At 41.2% G+C, this 22,972-nt stretch overlaps 1 pseudogene; it reads left to right on the top strand.

The window, feature by feature from the left end:
- Window positions 1-17,863: 17,863 nt before the first annotated feature.
- On the top strand, window positions 17,864-19,595 carry LOC147449305 (F-box/kelch-repeat protein SKIP20-like; annotated as a pseudogene).
- The last annotated feature ends 3,377 nt before the right edge of the window (window positions 19,596-22,972 follow it).

The following is a 22,972-nucleotide window of genomic DNA, read 5'->3' as shown; positions in this document are numbered from 1 at the left end:
TTGATTCCCTCCTAGTAGCTATTTAAAAAGAAATATAAGAAAAATATGAAAAATACATAGAATATATATATATTGGAGTTTACTCTAGATATAGGATCTAGCTAAGGTGTGAGATGATAATGAGATAGTAGAAATAAAGAATCAATGCTTTTTGCCCCAAGTTAAAGAGGCGGGGCTATTGACGCTTTTTTCATAGTATTTTCTGATGGTAAAGTAAGAATAGGTTACCCTTGAGATAAATAATAGGATGAGATAGAAAGCATATTATTATACTTAAATATGCATATTTACATTATAGAAAATATAACTATGTATCTAAAACGTTACAAGATAACTCTTGTAGCATGCGTTCCCACTATGTACGTGTCACAGCACGACAACGGATAAACCCATGTACTTGCTGAAAGGTGTCTAGTCCTTCCAACTTGAGGATAACATCCCAATAGTGAGATATATATTCAAGTAATGATGGGTATTGGCGCATGGAACACGTGTCCCAAGCCGTCCAATTTTGATCTGCCTCATTTGTAGGCAAGAATTCTTTGCGAAACATAGCCTCAAAAGTTGCCCAACTCTGTGGGGTATGATATTCTTCTCCTTGAGAGACATCCACCACTTGTAGGCCTTGCCTTCCAGAGTTAATCTTGTTTGTAGTGCTCTGACTGCATCCGGAGTATGCCGTATGGCGTGAATTCCATCCCATTTTCCATGAAAGATATTCACTGCATCCTTATTGCGATCTCGATCTTCTCCCGTAAAATTCGGTGTTTTGGTGTTTTTCAATAACTCATCCACCTCCTTGGTAGTGAGAGTGTGCAAAGAATCTGAAGGTGGACTCTATCCATGATCAGAAGTGCCTTGCCCTTGTGTCGCAATGTGCTCATGCATGTGTGTGGCAATAGGGCCCTTGGCCTACTAATGTGTAAGTTATATCACTAATGTAGATAATTTAGTGACGTTTTCATTTAAACCTACAAAATTTCCTTCCATGACTAATATGCGTGTCTGAAGTGCATAAAATTCTTGAATATCAAGCAGTTCATATGCATTGTCACCCGTCGTAGCATCGCGGTGTCGTGCAGCTCCGCTGTCATGAAGAGAAAAAGAGAAGATAAATCCAAGCTAAGCTTCTTTGAAGCCTACACATTTAGTGAGCAGTGATCAGGGCTTGATAACAAGTCAAGTTTAATGATTAATGTATGCCAGATGCGGCTGAAAAGGGACAACTGATTCCTTAATGATGCTAAAAAGGACTATGCTTGAAGTGAGAACAGATGGGATATTATGATCTAGAAATGCAGTGCTTGAAGTGCTCTACCGGCTTGTCTTTACGGCTCGTCGATTGGAGCTACAATGAAGAATTTATGGCATATTGAAGTTTGAGTCGATTGCAAATCCGTACCGGATTGGGCAACTACAGCTGAGATGACAGAAATGAAATGAATGCACGGGCCTGAAGTGCTCACTTTGTGGAGCGCGTGGTCTTTTCAGATCAACGATTGGAGTTCCAGTTGCCAAGATACTAGCCGTTTAACTTTCCCTGGGAGCCGGTTCCGTGCTAGTCTGATCCGCTCCGTCGGTGTTCTGTCTGGGAGTTTTGAGCAGCAGCAAGGGTTTTGAATACAACAGAATAAGTGCTTGAGATAGCAGTGCTTTAATCGATATGTACGCCAATGCCCGCCCAATGTTGGCCAGCGATAGTCGTAATTGGCAATGCCTGGCTAGTCTGATACTCTTTGACTGAATGTGATGGGAAGACCTTACGTCAAATGCAATCACCTATACTTGCATCTTAAAGGTATGTAGGATTATACGAAATGTTGATACGGACATCAAAGTTCAAGATGATAATGTTAGTCAAGGACTGCTCTCGAAGAATGCCGTGTTTGGCAGTGCTTTGCTAGATATGTATGCTCAAATATGATGCCCTTGCAATGGCCATGGCTGCCTAATTGTTTAGCTTGGGATTGATTTGTTTGGAAATGCTTTGAGCCACTATGCATGCCAAATGTGATGCCAAATAATAAGGCTGCCCAAGGAAAGAAGCTAGCCTCCCACCAAAGACCTAAAAGAATGGCCACCCAAATAAAGGGGTTAAGTGAGTGTGAAGAGGAGAAAATAAGGAAGGGGAGGCCATGGGTGGCGACGGGCAGCAGCGCAAGGGATGAAGCCATGCTCGTGCAGGTCGCAACAGTGCTCAGATGGGAGTGGTGAAGAGTCGAAAGTTGGACAGCTCACCGAGGCGCAACCTTTTGATGTCGAAGGCAAAAAATTGGGCGCTGCTCGCAATCCACCACTACCACATCATCAGGACGGGTCCCGCGCCACATCAGTCACGCCGCCGTGACTAAGGGGCCAAGGCAAAAATAACAAGAGGGGGGGGCTATCAACAAAAGGGCATTGCACGAGGGTAATGAGAAAAGAAGAAGAGGGTTACGAAGAGGAGAAGCTGGAAGGTAGGAAGAAGGAGGGTAAGCAAGAGAGGGTTCTCTATCTCTCTCTCAGCTTGAGAACAAAAGCGGGATCTCACTTGCATGCCAAGGTCCCTCTCTCTCTCTCTCTCTCTCTCTCTCTCTCTCTCGGCCATGGCGACATAGGGGAGCCAGGACGGTTAATCTCTCTCTCTCTCTCTCTCTCTCTCTCTCTCTCTCTCTCTCTCTCTCTCTCTCTCTCTCTCTCTCTCTCTCTCTCTCTCTCTCTCTCTCTCTCTCCATTTTGGAGAGAAAGCGCGAGGCTTGAAGCCGGTGAATCACTCGGCAAGGGAAAGGATGTTTGGAAAGAGCAGATAAGCAGACCTCGACAAGGGAAAGATAAGGCGAGAGAAGTTTGGCAAGAGCAGATGTCGGAGCTCGGCAAGCATTCAGGGAGTCTGGGATTAAGAGTCTGGGATTAAGTAGCACCATTTGTGCCGTTAATGGAAAAATTTGTAATCGAATTTCACTTTGGCTAATCATTAGCAGCTTAAAACATTCCGGTTGTCCAATTTTAAGCATTTAAGGTGTTTTCAGAGTCTTTTGCTTTGTGTTTAGCATCTACTCTCTCACACCTCCCACAGCCAAAGGCCCGGCGCTTGCCTAGCTCACGTTTCAAACACATATCCCCCGACATCTTTGGTGAACCCGACGTGAAACGAGCCGGGGTGGGAGGTAAAGATGGAGATACTAGAGCAATTGAAGCAATTTATTGACGATTTCAGTTTGAATGGATTTGATAAAAATCTGGCAGTTACAGATTTGTCAAAAATGATGGAATTGGTTCAGGGGTATCTACAGGAAGCAAAATTAGCCATGCATATAGAAAAGCAGATTGATGATGCTGTAGAGCTAGCACTTGATGCTGTTCAGGAGTAGTATTATATTTTTCAAGGATATGATCCAGAAGGTTTTATTGCATGTTACGAAGCTGAGATGAAGAGCCGAAATGTTCCAGAAGATCGGATGATTGCAGCTTTTGAGGAGGTTGTAAACTCGGATTTTAAAGCAGGTTCGAGAACTGGCAGAAGCATATCCCACACAGTGGGAGTATTTTACAGAGGAATTTATTTATGAAAGCTCAAGGATACTAGATCGGGAAATAAAGGAGATTACTGAACGAAGTAAGGTTGTCTTCAGTAAAGGTGAAGGGGATCAGATGCAGATCCTCAACTATGATGAATTCTGGGAGCATATTTCTGCAAGAAGTAAAGCCAAAGAAAATGTTGAGCTGAAAGTAGCATATTCAATTCGAGAGGAGAATATTTTGAGCAACAAAGAAAAGGTAAATGATGAATTTAATGCTGAAACAGGCTTATATGAATTTTTTTTCAAAGATTGCTTGCATGGACGCTACCTCTAATAATGGTTCTAGTGAACATAGACTGTATAGCAAGTGGTTTACAAGCTGTTAACCTTGACATGGATTATTATGAAGGAGTTCATCAAGCAGATAAGCCTCTACAAGATATTTCTAAAACTATCGGCAATATAGGCGTGCATGTTAACATGTTTGGTGCAGATGAGTGCATAAATAAAGCTATTATATACACAATAGCTGATGAAGTGACTAAAATTGTGGACCCAGCACAGGATGAGCCTAAGGATGTCAATGAACCTATGATTTCTACTAACAATATGCTTGCAGATGTTGCTATCATAGAAGAGGATGCTATAATTGCTGAATTTTTGTCTAGATCTGAAGGAGGATTTTATGGCAGTATAGAAGAGCTTTCTAATGCGTATACCTCTTCAGAGGGGGTGCCAAATGAACCTTTATAGTTCTATAATGTATTGTTAAGTGCAGATGAGGAAGTAGAGGATGATATGGATGAGTATGAAGATTGCTCGGATAATGCTATAGTGAACAGATTATAGACATGGATTTTACATCTATGCTTGTACATGGGCTGCATGAGGAGATAACTCCTACAGTTTTGATTAATGTTGAGAATTCCAAGGGTGATTTTCCTGAGGATGTTATGGATGAAGATCTACATGATAAAGCTGGTTTTCATGATCAAGCTGAAATCCCAATAGGTGAAAATTCATATGATGATACAGGTTGAGAAACTCCCAAGGTTTTTTGTGATGGCTATGAAGCTAGAGGGGGTGATGATGCTAAATCATCCTTGATACTGCATAAAGTGCACAAGGTTTTTCATTTGCTTGGACAATGTGCCAGATGTGGCTAGATTTGGATGCAATTCCTATTGATGCTTATGTCAGTGATGTCTTGGTTGCCAGTAAAGGGAGTCAATTTTCTTTAATGCTTTCTGGTAACGAGCTTAAGTTGCCAACAGTTTACGGGATGTGGGTGCTGCACTATGCTTTAGGTGAAGCTTTAATATATTGCGGAACCTATCAATGCTATGTGATCTCAATGGTGTTTGAGCCAGGAGATTCTAAGGATGTTCGTAAGCGGATTGAATATGGATGGATACTGATCAATATGCATAGTAATTGCGTGCTATTTGAACCAGGGTTAGCATATTTGCACCACAAATGCTTGATGTTGATTGATACAGGAAATGTATGCTCATGTGGATGTTATGTTGCTCCAGTATTTGGGCAATTCCTTATCATCCCATTTGATCCTGGGGGTTACTAAAGTGCAAGTTGCAGATGCAGAGGATACCAGATGCCTGATGTAGCAGGCTGCATGATGCAAGGTTTTGTTTTCTAGATTATGTTAAGTCAAAAGAGTGTTTGGTTATGCGTTCAATAAGATTACATGGTTGGCTTCCAACTGACTTCTTTGGACAATTGATGAAGTATCTTCAAATATTTTGAGTTGGTTCTGCTACCAGAACTTGAGGTAAAGGACTTGACGACCATTCCGTGTGCAGACAGAGTAAGGCATACTTGAGCTTGATAGAGTTCCTTAAAGCGATCTTAATGGTCAAGCCATGTGCATCATTAACTGGAGCACTTGAGTCTGGCGGGGTTCAGTAGACAGGTTATCCATAATTGAATGCTTTGAAGATACGACGGATACGGTTCAGAGATTTTTGATGGGCAGCTACCTAATGATTAAGCTAGAAAATTGATAATAGGGTATAAGCCTTATTTTGTTTTTCATAATGTGAGTTTGATGATGGAAAGAGCTTAAGGTACCTAAAACAGATGTAGATTGAAGTGCAATTGGCACAGATCGGAGGCTGTGCAGGTTCAGAGGGGGTGGATGTCGTGCAGCTCCGCTGCCATGAAGAGAAAAAGAGCAAAGAAATGCAAGCTAAGCTTCTTTGAAGCCTACATATTTAGTGAGTAGTGATCAGGGCTTGATAACAGGTCAAGTTTAATGATTAATGTATGCCAGATGCGGCTTAAAAGGACCAACTAATGCCTTAATGATGCTAAAAAGGACTATGCTTAAAGTGAGCACATATGGGATATTATGATCTAGAATTGCAGTGCTTGAAGTGCTCTACCGGCCTGTCTTTACGACTCGTCGATTGGAGCTACGATGAAGAAGTTATGGCATATTGAAGTTTGAGTCAATTGCAAATCCGTACCGGATTGGGCAACTGCACCTGAGGTGACATAAATGAAATGAATGTACGGGCTTGAAGTGCTCACTTTGTGGAGCGCATCGGTCTTTTCAAATCAGCAATCGGAGTTCCAATTGCCAAGATACTGGCCGTTTAAGTTTCCTCGGGGCCGGTTCCGTACTAGTCTAATCCGCTCGGTTGGTGTTCCGTCTAGGAGTTTTGAGCAACAGCAAGGGTTTTGAATACAGCAGAATAAGTGATTGAGATAGCAGTGCTTTAATTGATATGTACGCCAAATTTGATGCCTACTGCATTACCCTGGCCGGTATGTACGCCAATGCCTGCCCAATGTTGGCCGGCTGGAGTCGTAATTGGCAATGCCTGGCTAGTCTGATACTCTTTGACTGAATGTGATGGGAAGACCTTATGTCAAATGCAATCACCTATACTTGCATCTTAAAGGTATGTAGGATTATACGAAATGTTGATACGGGCATCGAAGTTCAAGATGATAATGTTAGTCAAGGACTGCTCTCGTAGAATGCCGTGTTTGGCAGTGCTTTGCTAGATATGTATGCTCAAATATGATGCCCTTACAATGGCCATGGCTGCCTAATTGTTTAGCTTGGGATTGATTTGTTTGGAAATGCTTTGAGCCACTATGCAGGCCAAATGTGATGCCAAATAATAAGGCCGCCCAAGGAAAGAAGCTGGCCGCCCACCAAAGACCTAAAAGCATGGCCACCCAAATAAAGGGGTTAAGTGAGTGTGAAGAGGAGAAAAGAAGAAGGGTAGGCCATGGGTGGCAACGGGTAGCAGCGCAAGGGATGAAGCCATGCTCGTGCAGGTCGCAAGAGTGCTCAGACGGGAGTGGTGAAGAGTCGGAAGTTGGACAGCTCACCGAGGCGCAACTTTTTGATGTCGAAGGTGGCAAATTGGGTGCTGCTCGAAATCCACCACTGCCACGTCATGAGGACGGGTCCCGCGAAACATCAGTCACGACGTAGTGACTGATGGGCCGAGTCAAAAATAACAAGAGGGGGGGGGGACTATCACCAAAAGGGCATTGCACGAGGGCAATAAGAAAAGAAGAAGAGGGTTACGAAGAGGAGAAGCTTGAAGGCAGGAATAAGGAGGGTAAGCAAGAGAGGGTTCTCTATCTCTCTCTCTTGGCTTGAGAACAAAAGCGAGCTCTCACTTGCACCCCAAGGTTCCTCTCTCTCTCTCGGCCATGGCGACATAGGGGAGCCAGTAGGGTTAATATCTCTCTCTCTCTCTCTCTCTCTCTCTCTCTCTCTCTCTCTCTCTCTCTCTCTCTCTCTCTCTCCACTGTGGATAGCAAGCTCGAGGCTTGAAGCCGGTGAAGCACTCGGCATGGGAAAGGATGTTTGGAAAGAGCAGATAAGCAGATCTCGGCAAGGGAAAGATAAGGCGAGAGAAGTTTGGCAAGAGAAGATGTCGGAGCTCGGTAAGCATTCAGGGAGTCTGGGGTTAAGTAGCAAGATAAGGGAGTGGTAAGGTAACCAGGAGAGAGGAAAACATCGCTCTACTATAATTGGGAACTACAAGGGCATCAAGCAGGGAATTTCACCAGTTATGTACATCCTAATCAGCTTCAAATGGCTCTAATGGCAGGCATAAGTGAGAAATTTACGGTCGTGATCTAATTTGAGAGCAGATGTCGGAGCTAGGCAAGCATTCAGGGAGTCTGGGGTTAAGTAGGAAGATAAGGAAGCGGTAAGCTAACCAAGAGAGAGGAAAACATCGCTCTACTATAATTGGGAATTACAAGGGTATCAAGCGGGGAATTTCACCAGTTATGTACGTCCTAATTAGCTTCAAATGGCTCTAATGGCAGGCATAAGTGAGAAATTTACAGTCGTGATCTAATTTGAGAGCATTAAACTCTCCTAACACCATCAGTGCTGTTAATGGCAAAACTTTGTTATCGAATTTCACTTCGGCTAATCATTAGCAGCTTAAAACATCCCGGTTGTCAAATTTTAAGCATTTAAGGTGTTTTCAGAGTCTTTTGCTTTGTGTTTAGCATCTAGTCTCTCGCACCTCCCACAGCCAAAGGCTCGACGCGTGCCCGACTGACATTTCGAACACATATCCCCCGACAGCGGGCACTCTCCGTGAGAGCATCCGGTCGCAAGCCAGAACGGGCAGGATGAGGCGTTTGATGCTCAAAATCAAAAGTCATATTAATATCTGAATCCATGGCAACACCGTGCAGTGGAAGCAACACAAGGAAAAATACCTTGAGTCGAGTAAAATTAATCCCGTAGTTGTAATTGGCACCGCAAAGGGTAATTAGCCGTGCTAATTACGTTGATTGTCTAAGTTGTAATCAATCCGCAAATCTAGCCATGTAGGTACTCTACTTGGACATGTCGTAGCAGAATCTCTTGCACTTGTTATTGCTTTAATGCAATTGACTTGATAAATACAGTCGCCAATGAATCGCTTTGAGAAAATTTATCGACTTGCTGATTTTTTGTAGCAAGCACGCAATGAAAATATGTACTTGCCAGCCCCTTCGCCGATCAAACCCGAACGTATGGTGTCTGGGAAACAATCCCAACCGCTTACGAGCAAAGGGGGAGAACCCTAATGTGGGTACCCACCCTTAAGACTTCAAAAAAAATTGGTTGGCCACTAACCCTACGGTTTTTGGGCGCCTGTAGTGTGGAAAAACTTGACTGCAGCGCTATGGCTTCCTTCTCAGGCGTCGTCGAGATGCGAGAGAAGCTTGGTATGCCGCGGGTGTTGGTTGGTTGCGCTCGCCACAGAGACGAGGGTCACGCATCTGTCAAGGCCGAAAATGGGGCGTTTTGCGTAGGTGCCACAGTCGGCCTCCCTCCTCGCAAGCGGGGTTGCCCACCCAAAACCCTGTCGAGCTTTTCGCGTAGAGAGCTTCATGGCTTCATGCCCCCATGCACATGCAAAAAGATCTCCACATCTATTTTTGTCCTCCGAGAAAGTAGCTGGCTCTTGATACCAATGTAAGACAAGGAGAGACTAGTTCCTTGGAATCCACCTCCCAACCTCCCACTATACAGGCCAAGCTCTTAGCCCTTTGCCCTAGCTGGATTCCCTTTCCACACTGCCTAGTCCGGACTTGCCCTTGTCCTGACAATTTTTGTCAACTTCTTCAAGGACTCTCTGGTTGCTATGGAAATCTATAGACTCCTTCTCAAAATGTTTGATTTCTTGAAAATTATTTGTTCCAACAATCTTAGGTGAAATTTTGTCAACCTCAATCTCAGGAGGTTTAGTAGTTTGAAAATCCTTTGTACCAACAATCGCTGGTGAAACGTCATCAATTGTAACATTGTGTTGAAGGTCTAAAAGTTTTAAAAAACATCTATTGATAGCTTGTCACACTCTTGGAAGAAAATTAGATAGTATCCAAACGATAAGTTTGCTATCTTAAAGTAAACTTAAGAGATGTCTGAGAATAAATTTAATAAGACCAAGGATATCATTGCAATATAGCTAGTGGAAAACTTAGGACCACCCTAAAGGGCCTTATAGTTGCATAGACAACTTTGACTACAAGGTATTGATACTAGGTTTCTTGAAGGAAAACACATTTTACCCTATGGAATAAGGGTCATAGGGTGAAATTTGTAGGTATGTTGAAGACTGCTTTGAAGCTTAAAATATGTCTTCTATGGTCTTAAGTCCATAAGGAGTTTTTTTTGTAGGTAATTAAAAATAGAAAAAAAATCTAAAGTCTTGGGACCATAGGGTACTTTATACCCATTAGGCCCTCTACATTGGTAAATTTAGAATTATAATTATAGGGTGTTTTATATATGATCCTATGACCATAATGTGCTTTGTTCAGAACTTGAAGGACTACAAGCTCATGTTTTTGCACCTCTATATAATTGACACTCTATGTCCCTAGGGCCATAGAGACTCTCACTATGTTTTCTAGGACACGTGATGTTGATCATAGGTAGGTTATAAGTCTCCCTCTATTCTAATGAGAGATCCTATCACCTTAGGCCATAAGGTACCAATGTACAAGATCAAGGGCCATATATTGTCATCTATTCCAATGAGATATCCTATGGTCCTAGGGCCAAAGGGCTCCCAAGGTTCCCATGTAGGTGCCATTGAATGGCCTAAATTCTCATTTAGAGATTTTACATTGAAACTAAGTCACCCTCTAGCCCTAGAGCCATATGTTTCTCTCTATTCTAATGAGCAATCATATGGTCCTATGTCATAGGGTGCCAATGTATAAGGTCTAGTGCCATATGTTACCTCATATTGTAATAAGAGATCCTATGGCCCTAGGTCCATAGGGATACCATGGTGCCCATGTAGGTTCCAATATTGAATGGTCTAAATGCTCCTTGAGAACTTTTACATTGACACATAGGCCACACTGTCCTAGGGCCATATGTTGTTCTCTATTTTGAAGAGAGGTATTATGGCCCTAGATCATAGGGTGACAATGCATAAGCTCAAGGGCCATATGTTTTTTCTCTATTCCAATTACTAACATGGTGCATATGTAGGTAACCTTGAATGGTCTAAATGCTTTTTGAGATTATAAACATTGACACCTATGCCACCCTCTTGCCCTAGGGCCTTAGGTTTCTCTCTATTCTGATGAGAGATCCAATGGACCTAGGTCCCTAGGTGCCAATGTAGAAATTCAAGGAGCATATGTCGCGCTTGGGTGTTCATCGTTTAGTACCCCCTGTATAATATGAGTTCACGGAATATTAAAAAAACCCCTCTTTTAACATGTCTGAATGAATAAAATAACCCCTTATTTTAAGATTTTTTTTCAAAATTAAATATAAAAGCCCCTTATAATGTATTTGCCTAAAATTTTTGCTTTTAAAAACCCCTCCTTTTGAACTCACGTTATACATTAACATGATTACATAGTGCACCCCCCGAGCTCTATTGTGATGAAAAATCCTATGGTACTAGGGACGTAAGTCTACCATGCTACCCATGTAGGTGCCCTTGAATGGCATAAATGCTCTTTGAGAGCTTTTACATTGACACATAGACCACCCTATGGCCCTAGAGCCATAGGTTTCTCTCTATTCTAATGAGAAATCCTATGGACTTAGAGCCATAATATGTGAATGTGTAACCTCAAGGGCCAAAAGTTTCCCTCTCTTGCAATGAGAAATCATATAAACCTAGGGCCATAGTTCTGCCATGGTGCCAATGTAGGTTCCCTTGAATGGCCTAAATGCTATTTGAGAGATTTTACATTGACACTTAGACCACCCTCTGCCCATAGGCCATAGAGTGCAAATGTATGATCTCAAGGGCCATTGGTTTACCTTTATTATAATGAGAGATCCTATGGCCCTAGGGCCATAGGGATTCCATGGTGCCCTTGTAGGTACCCTGAATGGCGTAGATGCTCTTTTATACCTTTTACGTTCTCATCTAGGTCACCCTCTAGCCCTAAGGCCGTATGTTTACCTCTATTGTAATGAGAGATCATATTCCCCTAGGGCCATAGGATGCCAATGTATAAGATCAAGGGCCATGGGCTACCCTCTATTGTAATGAGAGATTCTATGGCCTTAGGACCATATGTTGACCTCTAATGAGAGATCATATGGCGTTAGGTCCTTAGGGTGCCAATTTACAAGCTCACGTGTTATAACTTTCCCTCTAATGTAATGAGAGATCATGTGGCCCTAGGAATGTAGGGCTGCTATGCTGACCATGTGCATGCCCTACAATGACGTGAATGATTTTTGAGAGCTTTTACATTGACACCTAGGCCGCTATCTGGTCCTAGGGCCATACATTTTCCTCTAATCTAATGAGAGGTCATATGGCCCTAAGGCCATAGAGTGTCAATGCATAAGCTCAAGGACCATAGATTGCAGTCCATTGTTAATGAGAGATCCTATGGACCAAGATCTATAGGGCTTAAGAGCCTTAGGTTTCCCTCTAATCAAAAGACAAATCTAAATATGGCCCTAGGGCCAAAAGTTGCCAATGTATAAGCTCAAGCACCATAGGTTGAGAGATATTATGGCCCTATGACCATAGGTCTACCATGGTCCCCATATAGGTGCCCTTGAATACTAAATTCTCTTGGGGAGATTTTACATTGATACTCTATGTTTTTTGGAACAAATGACATTGGTCATAGGTTTCTCAAAGAAAACTACATAGGTACTCTCTATATGTGTCTTGAAGACTTTGCAAGAGCTTAGAATACACCTTTTCATGGTCTTAGGGCTATATAAATAGAATTTTTTATAGGTATTAAATGGAGAAACTTTATAGCCTTACGCCTGTAGGATGCACCTCTATATTTGCACCATGTGGCCCAAGGACCATAGGATTTCCTACACCAGAGAGTATTGATAATAACTTTCTTTAAGAAAACCATATTTCATCCTATGGCTCTTCGTTTGTATCTTTAAGAATCTATAAGAGCCTAAAATATGTCTATCTTTGTCTTTAGGGCCATAGGGATAGGGTTTTTTGTATATATAATATAGAGAGAACTCTATAACCTTGGGATTGTAGATGGGTACTTTTTGAATGTGTCATCGTATGGACCTAAGGCCATAGGACATATATGGATTACTGTAAAACCTTAGGATTGTAGGGTAACTTTTGCAGGTATAAAAAAGATAGAACTCTATAGCTTCAACATTGTAGGGTACTTTTTGCATGTAGCACCCTATGGCCCTAAGGCCATAGGGTGGTTTTTGTATGTACCACTATATGGAACTAAGGACACATATAAATTTTAGAGTACTTTATACATGAAAGAGCTAATCTATAGCCTTTTGGACCATAGGATATAATTTAGTGAAACAACTCCTTTGCCTATTTACTTAGCATTATGTAGATCCTAAGGGCAAAGGGTGCCGAGCCTTATTGCCCTAAAAACATAAAGTGGCCAAGGTGCCCATTAAAAGAGAATAACATAATACATATGAAAAGTATCCAGTGGCCCCAACGATAATGGTGGATTAAGTGTCCTTTTGGAGTATCCATGTTGACACCCTTTGGTCGTGGAACCATAGGTACCCTCTATATGATTTTTATGACCATAACATGCTTTGTTTTGAGCCTAAGGTATTGTAGCCTTATCTATATTGGTATATTAGAACCCTAAGGACCAAGGGCCATAAGGGTTCATAATAGAATAGATCATAGTTAGACAGCCCTATGGACTTATGGCCATAGGGTGACAAAGGTTCCCTTTAACATCCTAATATACTACAAGCAAAGAGTACTCAATGTTCCCAAGGCCATTGGTGACCGAACTGTATTTGTAGGCGATCTATATTGGGATTTTATGACTAAGGGCAATAGGGTACCCATTGTATGGTTTTATGACCATAACATGGTATGCTTTGAACATAATAGCCCATAATGCTACATAGATCCTATTTCTCTTTTCTTCTTAAGTGACACTTGGACCGTCACACAAGACACCCAAATAAGCTAAAAACATGTGATGCTGTTAATACACATCTTGAAGACTACAAAAAAAGCTAAATTATGAACAATAACCTATGTACTTATGGAAACGGAAGGGTACAAATAATACTAACTATATTTTTTAAAGTGCAAAGGGGAGCATTGAAAAGAGAATCAACAATGGCTTTGTAGGTGCTCATTTTAAACAATAGATAGATTGACAAGTCTTCAATTTCAGGTTTTTCTTGATTTAAAGTCACATAATCACAAAGAATTCTTTTGTATATTATTAAATTCAATAACACATTTACTTTTCTCAATGTTCTTAATAACCACTTATGTAAATTTGGTTGTTTGACAAAATCCTCAAAAGTATTGGATGCTCGAAGTTTTAAAAGAATTGAAAGGGTGGAACATCTTTAATATGTTAGAAAAACATCCTCAAGAAACTAATCAAGGTCACAAAATTAAAAAGGAACCTTTTAATAGGTGCAAACACATCCACAAAGCTCATTAGTAGGTTTAAGCTTTTCACTTCAATGCATTTGCTTGTCCTGGATTTAACCCCCACTAAATATACAATTCAATTTACAAACTTAAACAATTCTCATACATTATGCAGCCATTGCTTTGCAATAAACCTTGATATGATTTTCTAATTGCCATAAGATAAGCTAAAAAAGTATACTAGTCCTCGCTTCCCTTTATTAAAACAAATTCAAGATATCCATTTTAAGTGTATACATCATCCATAAGAAAAACAAAACCATAATTCTGACCATGATATTCACACTTTCTATCTTTGAATAAAATCCGGTTGCAATCGAAGAATTAGATCTTCACATAAACCAACAAACAAATGCTTTATAAACCATGTACGCTTTGATACTTGATGTTCATTGTCTAGGCAACTATTTGACATATCTAACAAATATTGAATATACATTTAATCTAGCTATTTTCAATACAAAGATAATTATTTGAAATGCGTACACCATCAATTCACAATAAAAGAATTTACACTCAACTTAAAATATGATTTAAGATTATTATAAATTAGCTATTTACACTCTTCTATCCATGCATTTCAACTGTTTGGAGAGGCATTTTTGTAATTGGATTATATGGAATCAGGTCTGCTGGAGTGTAGACTTGTCTAGAGTGCAATGCAAACTGCTTCAAAAGGTATTTTACATACATATTTGATAAGGTTCTGCATTTGTAGCCTTCTGGTGCAAGAATGCATTGGTCAACTACAATCAATTGGGTAAATTACACTCCAAATTTAAAATAGTGTGCAATTCCAACATATCCATCGAGTCCATTCTTAGAAGTGTTTTCAACTTCTTTATCAAGATGTTTTTCTTTTGGTTGTACAATAGAGTTCAACATAGCTAAGGAGGTTGAGTCCACGACCACTACCACAAAGGGGGTTTCAATTGTGTGGGTTACAGGTACACTAGCATGTCTTGTTTATTGAGTCTCTAAGGGTATAATTGAAAGATCTTCTTGGGCCACATCTAAACTGTTTTCTGTGAGAGTGAGGGATTCTCACTCTCCTTGAGAGCCTTAGCTTGACGTACTTTACCAATATCGTCATTCTTCCACTTCTTATTCTTCTTTGTGCTACTCAATTTACCCAAATAATGAGTGACTTTCTTGAAGCCTTGAATATATATGTCTATGAAGTTCTCACTTGGAGTGTCCTCTGTAAGATCTATCTACCCTGCTTTTGAAATTGACAGTCCATCATAATCAAACTTCACCAAGCCTTGAGCAAAGATCACATGCTCCAACAAGTAGGAATCACCATTGAGTAGCTTTATTTCAAGACATGGAGACATATTAAGATGTGACCAATCTTTCTTTAGCTCCTTATAACAATCCCATAGTTATAAGGAACTAAAGAAAGATTGTTCACATCTTGATATGTCTCCATGTCTTGGAGTAAAGCTACTCAACGGTGATTCCTACTTGAAGGGAGGTTGCTCTTTATCTTGAAAGAATAAATGGACCACAGATCACGCATGAACCTATGGAGCCACAACTACACAGAAGTGAGTGTATTTTTATTTGAGAGAGAGAGAGAGAGAGAGAGAGAGAGAGAGAGAGAGAGAGAGAGAGAGAGAGAGAGAGAGTTGTCAAAAGTGTTGAGCCGTTGTCGTGTCGCTCCACTTCCACGCTAGGAAACAAGGTTAAAAGATGAAGATCTTACTTGATTGAAGTGTATTTGTTAATTGTGGAGTGATGGGATACGAGGATGTATGCCAAAATATCATAGCCTAAATGTAGGTATTCGATGCTTACAAGAAAGGGTTGTATGGGTAATGCTTGTAAAATCATGCAATGCAAGTTGGGTAGTTGGAGACCATGTGGTTAGTGATAGAAATGTGGTTGGAGACCATGTGGTTAGTGATAGAAATGAATGTGCTTGAGAGACTAAATGTTTAGCATGAGGAGAATCAAAAAGTCCTATTCTATAATTTTTTTCCACAAAAGTCGTTTTCTGTGAAAACGACTTCTTGGATCAAGGAAAACGCAGTTTTGAGCATTGTTGCATCTCACACACATAGGCCAATTCTACATCGATTGGGAGATATTGAGGTTTTTGTACTCTGCTGTTTTTTTCGAAAGCTGTAGGAAGAAACAGGAGAAGAGGAAGGGAGAAGGGGAAATAGAGGAAAAGGGGGCCTATCTCATATTTTGTGCAAGGGAATCGATGTGAAGAAAAGAGAAAGTGGATGAAGATGACGAATCAACAAAGGAGAAAGGAAGAAGATGCGGTAATTTTGGGGATTTTCCTCGTAAGGTTAAAGACAAAGTGCAGTTGATGCTTGACAGGCAACAATTTCATATGAGAAGTAGTTTTTTGGTATTTGGGCTTGCAATTCGAGGTGCATACTAACGATGGCGTATGCAATCGAAATGTAATTAAGGTTCTTATAATTTGTAATGAAAGCTGCTGCCAATTCTAAGCATAAACCATAGTTCATGTGGAGACTTTTCCCTAGGTTTCTAATGTTTTCATGTTATCAAGGACAATTTTGATCTCTTCACTGTACAAGTTCATAAGATTCAATAAATTTAGTGTCTGATTGGGCTCTTATTGCATTGTTTCTCAATATGTGTTGTTATTAATCTTATGATGTTTATGAATCTGTGTTATCTGTTGCAAAATAACATCTAATGGCACTTATGCTCTCATATTAGCTATCTAGTATCTCTATAGATAGATTTATGTTTGTTTGTGCTTCTCTCCTCTCTCAACTCTCTCACAGCTAGAAGCCCGACGCTTTCCTAGTCAACCCCGGACAATCGTGCACTCTGACACCGAGTGCGAGAGGTGGCCTATGAGGGTGCCCTGGAGTTGTAGTGGAGGCATGCAAGCAATCATTTTTGTCAGCTTATGGATCGCAGATGCTAACAATGCCAGATGTTAGCTCAAGTGGTTACAAGAGCTACTTTGCATGCATGGTGGTCTGAGTTCAACTCTTAACTTTGGTTCTTTTAGAACGGCAATAGAAATGCTAAGGATGGAATCTGATAAAGTAATGAATAAAACAAGAAACGAACCAACATGTGCCAACGAGCCACAACACTACGTGGCATGGGGTATTTAATGAAGCCCAAGCCATGGGATCGACGGTGGGCAGAGATTCGCACGCGTCTCAAGGGGGGGTGGACGTCCCACAAAAATCAGACGACGTTGACTTTCTCGCTCCCCAATTGGGCATCAAAATTTCAAGCTGATGACCCCACCGTTGGCAAACTGATGTGTTAACCACGCGTCCGTGTGGGTTTAAAGTGAACAGGTGCATGGACAAAAGTAAAATTGGCCCTAAAAAGTAAACTCGGTCGCCATCCAATGGATACCCATCGCCATAAAAATTGTGTCCGTATTGCACATCAATGATCCCATTGCTTGGCTTCATTCAAGACCCGTGGTGACTGGTCTTTAGTGTTGAGGGCCAACGAGCAGGCACATAAGGTGGAGGGGCCAATACTATGGCATCGTACTAAAAGCAAGCGAGAGGAATATCCCAAGTCGCCTATGTGTTCACCTGTGGTGGTAAACCATCAATAAAAAAATCTCCTCTCACCTTTGCTGCGAGGGCAGACCTCCTTTGCAAAATTACGATAGTAAAATACTATGGTGACCGAGGGACAGTTGTAACTCATTATCGAACTCACGATCCTGCGGGCAGCCAGCCCGCCTACCTCAACCATATGATATATACCCAACATGTGTTATTATTGGGGATGATGTGCAACGCAGTTGGGGGCTGCTCTAATACTGGCCCCCTTACCTTGTACACTAGTACGGCTGGTCGTCTTCGACAATCTCTCTCTCTCTCTTTCTCTCTTCCTCTTTATCGCGTGCACAAGGGCTTCTGTCTATTTTGGAGCTTCGCTTGCATGTCGCAGATTTAGATTTCAACACGTGTAAAGGGCTACCCTTCCCCATCTTTTTCTTTGTGAGTCTGCGGACATGGCGTGTGAGGGCGAGCTTCTGCCTGGCTTGCCCAACGAGGTAGCTCTGCGATGTCTTACGACGCTTCCTCTCGACGCCGTTGCCCGATGCCGGAGCCTCTCCCGCTCCTGGGCCTCCGCTCTTTCCCACCCTCCCCCTTTGCGCCGCCCTCTTCCTTTTGCCTGCATCTTGCACTGCTCACGCCCGGAAAGCTTCTGGCCTTCCCACCATCGCCGTCCTCATCTTGTCCCCTATTACAACTTTCGCTCCCCTTGCCCCACAAGGATTCACGCCTTCTCCTCTCAAACGCAGGTGATCGCGACCGGTACCAATCTCCTCCTTGTGCGCTCCAGGTTAGAACTCACTGATCAAGCTGATGTTTTGCCGCTTGGAGGCATCGGTGAGGCGACGGGCTCGTTGCGGGGTGGCCAGATGCATCAGCGCCAGGTGCACTGCAAGGTTTTGATGTATGGCACATGAAATGGTGCAGGGAAATGAATCGTGCAGTGCCTCGCATGCATGTGGACCGATGGGGGTTCGCCACAGCACATGAGGGGAGACATGTTTATGTAGCAAACGGGGAAGGCCCAGCAGCGGCGACGAGCGCGGAGAGACTGAATATGGAGACAGGGATGTGGGAGATGCTTCCAGAGATGATATATGAGAGGAGCGTCAATCCGGCCGGGTTCATGCTCGGCGAGTGCTTCTATGTGGCAGGAGGTGAGTTTCAACCAACAGCAAGCACAGAAGGGCGGATGTTGTTGCAGTCAGGAGAGTATTATGATCCCAAGAAGGGGGTGTGGACTCTTGTGGAAGGCATGTGGCCAGATGATCTATGGGGGTATGGAGAGGGTGATCCTAAGGTTGCAGTTGTCAAGGATGTGGCATATGCATTGAGTGGGCCTTCCTCACATAGTACAGTAGTGATGATGTTAAGTGTGGTGCATGGTCGACGATGGGAAGTGCGGGGGCGCCTCCCACCTGTACCCGGCTTCGATCCTGTGGAGCGATGGCATTTGCATTTGCTGAGTGTGAACAACGATGAGCTTTGTGTGTTCATCAGTGGAAAGGCAGAGAGGCCTTGGCTGGTTTATGCTTGTAAACCTCATCTTGCAGCAGACGATGGCCTTTTGCATTGGGAGCACTGACCTTTCACCATCCTATCCTCCATTCGCCATAGCATGCTTGCCTCTGTTGGGATTCATATATGAATGTATGTACATGCTTCTTCTCTACTCTGTATAGGCAAAACTGTCACAACCATTACACTCACTGATAATACGTGTGCTCAAGAGCACACATTTTACCATGAATTAAATGACCCCTTTTCCTTAGTAGGCTTGTAGCTTTTATTCATCTAAAACAAATAATCCCATTTTGTAATATTATTTAGCTACTCTTTGAAATTATAAAAACCCCTTCCAATGAACTCACATGCTACACCTACACATTTCAAGGGGGAAACGTCTCCCCCCCCCCCCCCCCCGGGGGGCTAAACGCGAGGGGAGAATCACAATAGAAGTTCAATTATGCTATACCATATTATCGACCATTGACCCCACATATACTTGTGATACACTTTGTACGTTTTCTCAAAGCATGAAGTATGGATAAGGTTAGAGCTTGATATGCAATTTGAAGTAAGTTATCTTTGCCTTTGCTAAGTCAAATGATACTTATTAACTACAAGGAATTGTAATGGCCCTAGCTTGATGGCCAAACTCAATTCTCATTGATGTAGCCATTTACAAAGGCCAAATAACTATCGGGTGGATGCATGAATAGGTGAACCAAAAACTTTATTTCGGACATAGATTTTATGACCGGTACATAAAACCATCTCTATTAGTTCAATTCGGTATATTCTTTTGAACAGCTTTTTAATTAAATATAGAATTTTTACAGCTTTTTGTTAAATATAGAAGATGGCTCTGTACCTCTTAACTATGCACGTCAGCCGGCTCTTTACACCATTACTATTTCCACGTCTCTTTTTCAAATATAGAAGACAGCTCTGTAGCTCTTAACTATGCACGTCAGCCAGCTCTTTGTCTTCCCGCTCTCTCATTTTCCTGTCTCTCTCTAACTCTGTGTAGGAGCACATATTGCTGTTTTACTTTGTAGGCCTATCACACATCTATTGCTGTCATATACTGCTCTTGCTCTCTGTAGGCCTATCACCTTGCTCAATATCTCCCTCTTTAGCATGGAGCAAGAATATCACACTGTATGTGACTGCTCTCAGCTTCACTGTGAACTGTGTGCTAGGTATGTTGTTGATGCGGTCAAGGAATATCATGCTAGGGGAAAGAGGGAGTAGCGTGCTAAGAACAAGCTTGAGCAAGTAGCACGTGAGGAAGATAATGATCAAAATGGTGCTGATGATGCAAAGCGTCAAAGACTTTGCAATGACCTTGTTGTGCTCTTCAATCGGCGTACAAAGGCCCTCGATGTTGCATCACGCTTATATATTTTGTGCAAGTTTTTCAATCATCCTTCTCTTGGAGACCTTGAAATGCCCAGGGCACAAACAACCTTCGTTGAAGGCATACGCAACACAATAGATGCAATCAAATTACCCAAGAGCGGATAGGAGCTCTTTCTTAAAAGGTTCATCACCACAATGCTTATGAATGTTGAGTGTATATCTACATCAAAAGTGAATGTTTCAGCTACATCTAAGTTGCTAAATTTGCACAAGAGGAACTTCATAGCTGCAAAGAATCGGTTGAGGGCAACAAGTGATGACAATTTTCCAATCTCTTTGTGTGCTCGACAGCCCATGGATCGTGGTTTCATAACACCTGATAAGAAAGATTTGATCTTCTCTTTTTGAATGTCTTAACGCTCGTGTTTTACTCAATAAGAAGGATGTGTGCAGAAAGCGTAGTGGAAGAAATTCATATGTCAAACATCCTGTGCATCTTCTTGAACAATCTCAGGTAATAACTTGCTTCACTATATCCATTTTTGTTTTCTAATATTTGCATTCATGACCTATATTCACTATAATTGGGTTGATAAGAGCAGATATGAAATCGGATATGAAGGAAGTTATAAATGGAAATAAGGGGAATCTGTATTTGGTCCTAGACTAAGAGTAGATAAATATTGGATGTGAAGGAGAATATAAATGGAAACATAGTTTTTATCATACGTGTATGTTTGCTGAAACATACGTTTGCAGACGCATACTTTCACACGCGTATAATATGTATAAACTGGTTTACATAACCAGTAAAAATCTTTTAACACTTATTTGTCACTGGTATACATCGTGGTTAAGTGTTCACATGTACTCGTCAAGTGTTCACATGTACTGTTTGCCATGTCAGATAGGTAAAAAACATATTTGTTTGAAAGGAAAATACTGGTGTACATATCCAGTAAATTTTTTTGAACACTTATTTCTCACCGGTATACATCGTGATTAAGTGCTCACATGTACTGGTTAGGTAAATAACATACCGGTTTTAAATGAAAAGATTGGTTTACATCAGCAGTCAGAACATTTGAATTGGTTGACACTTATATACCACTGGTACGTACCAAAGACATGTGTTCATTTTTTAAAACACTTATTTCTCACTGGTATACATCGTGGTTAAGTGCTCACATGTACTGGTTAGGTAAATAACATAGCGGTTTTAAATGAAAAGACTGGTTTACATCAGTAGTAAGAACATTTGAACTGGTTGACACTTATATACCACTGGTACGTACCAAGGACATGTGTTCATTTTTTTTAACACTTATTTCTCACTGTTATACATCGTGGTTAAGTGCTCACATGTACTGGTTAGGTAAATAACATACCGGTTTTAAATGAAAAGTCTGGTGTACATCAGCAGTCAGAACATTTGAACTGGTTGACACTTATATACCACTGGTACGTACAAAGGATACGTGTTCATTTTTTTAACCCTTATTTTTCACTGGTATACATCTTGGTTAAGTGATCACATGTACTGGTTACGTAAATAACATACCAATTTTAAATGAAAAGACTGGTTTACATTAGCAGTCAGAACATTTGAACCGGTTGACACTTATATATCACTGGTACGTACCAAGGATATGTGTTCATTTTTTTAACCCTTATTTCTCACTGGTATACATCATGGTTAAGAACTCACATGTACTGGTTAGGTAAATAACATACCGGTTTTAAATGAAAAGACTGGTTTACATCAGTAGTAAGAACATTTGAATTGGTTGACACTTATATACCACTCGTACGTACCAAGGGCATGTGTTCATTTTTTTTAACACTTATTTCTCATTGGTATACATCGTGGCTAAGTGCTCACATGTACTGATTAGGTAAATAACATACCGGTTTTAAATGGAAAGATTGGTTTACATCAGCAGTAAGAACATTTGAACTGGTTGACACTTATATACCACTGGTACGTACCAAGGACATGTGTTCATATATATTGGTTTGCCTAACCAATTAAGTGAAAAAACATAGTGGTTTGAAATAAAAATACTGGTTTATAGTAATGTAACAGTTTTCCTCAAAAGTTAATAAAAACCTGCAGTTTTCTTCAATGTTCTTTAACCATATATGTCTTTCATTGTAGGTGGAGCTCTTTCTCAACTTCAAAGAACAATACCCTAAAATCGTAATAAGGCAGCGGGCGTTTGAGTACATGAAGCCATATTTTGTGCGGAAATTGAGAGACCGATATACTTGCTGCTGCATTTCACATGTTCAAATGTCCTTCCTAAAGGATGCCATAAATCACATGCAAAGTTCTGTATTCGGTCTACATGGAAAATCTTGCCAATGCCAATGTAACATATGCAAAGACAATGGTGGATGCAAGGCACCAAAAAATCCTATCAAGAGTGTAACAACCTTATTGGACTCTATACTGTGTCCAAAATCAGATACGTCCACCTTCCATGCCCTTGCCTGCTTGAGTGGTCAATGTAAAAGGTGTGGCCTGGATAAGTTAGAATTTTGTGTTGCAGAGGCTGCATTTATTGCTAAAAAGATTGTGGTGAATATTTTTGAGGACCTAGAAGTAGGAACTGTGTGTGACGTTCTGAAGAAGAAAAGGAAAGTCTTGTCGCATAAGGAAATA

This window comes from Adiantum capillus-veneris, chromosome 10 (assembly GCF_014529385.1).
Source record: "Adiantum capillus-veneris isolate H3 chromosome 10, ASM1452938v2, whole genome shotgun sequence".
Classification (NCBI taxonomy): Eukaryota; Viridiplantae; Streptophyta; class Polypodiopsida; order Polypodiales; family Pteridaceae; genus Adiantum; species Adiantum capillus-veneris.
This window is presented reverse-complemented; position numbering and strand designations above follow the sequence as displayed.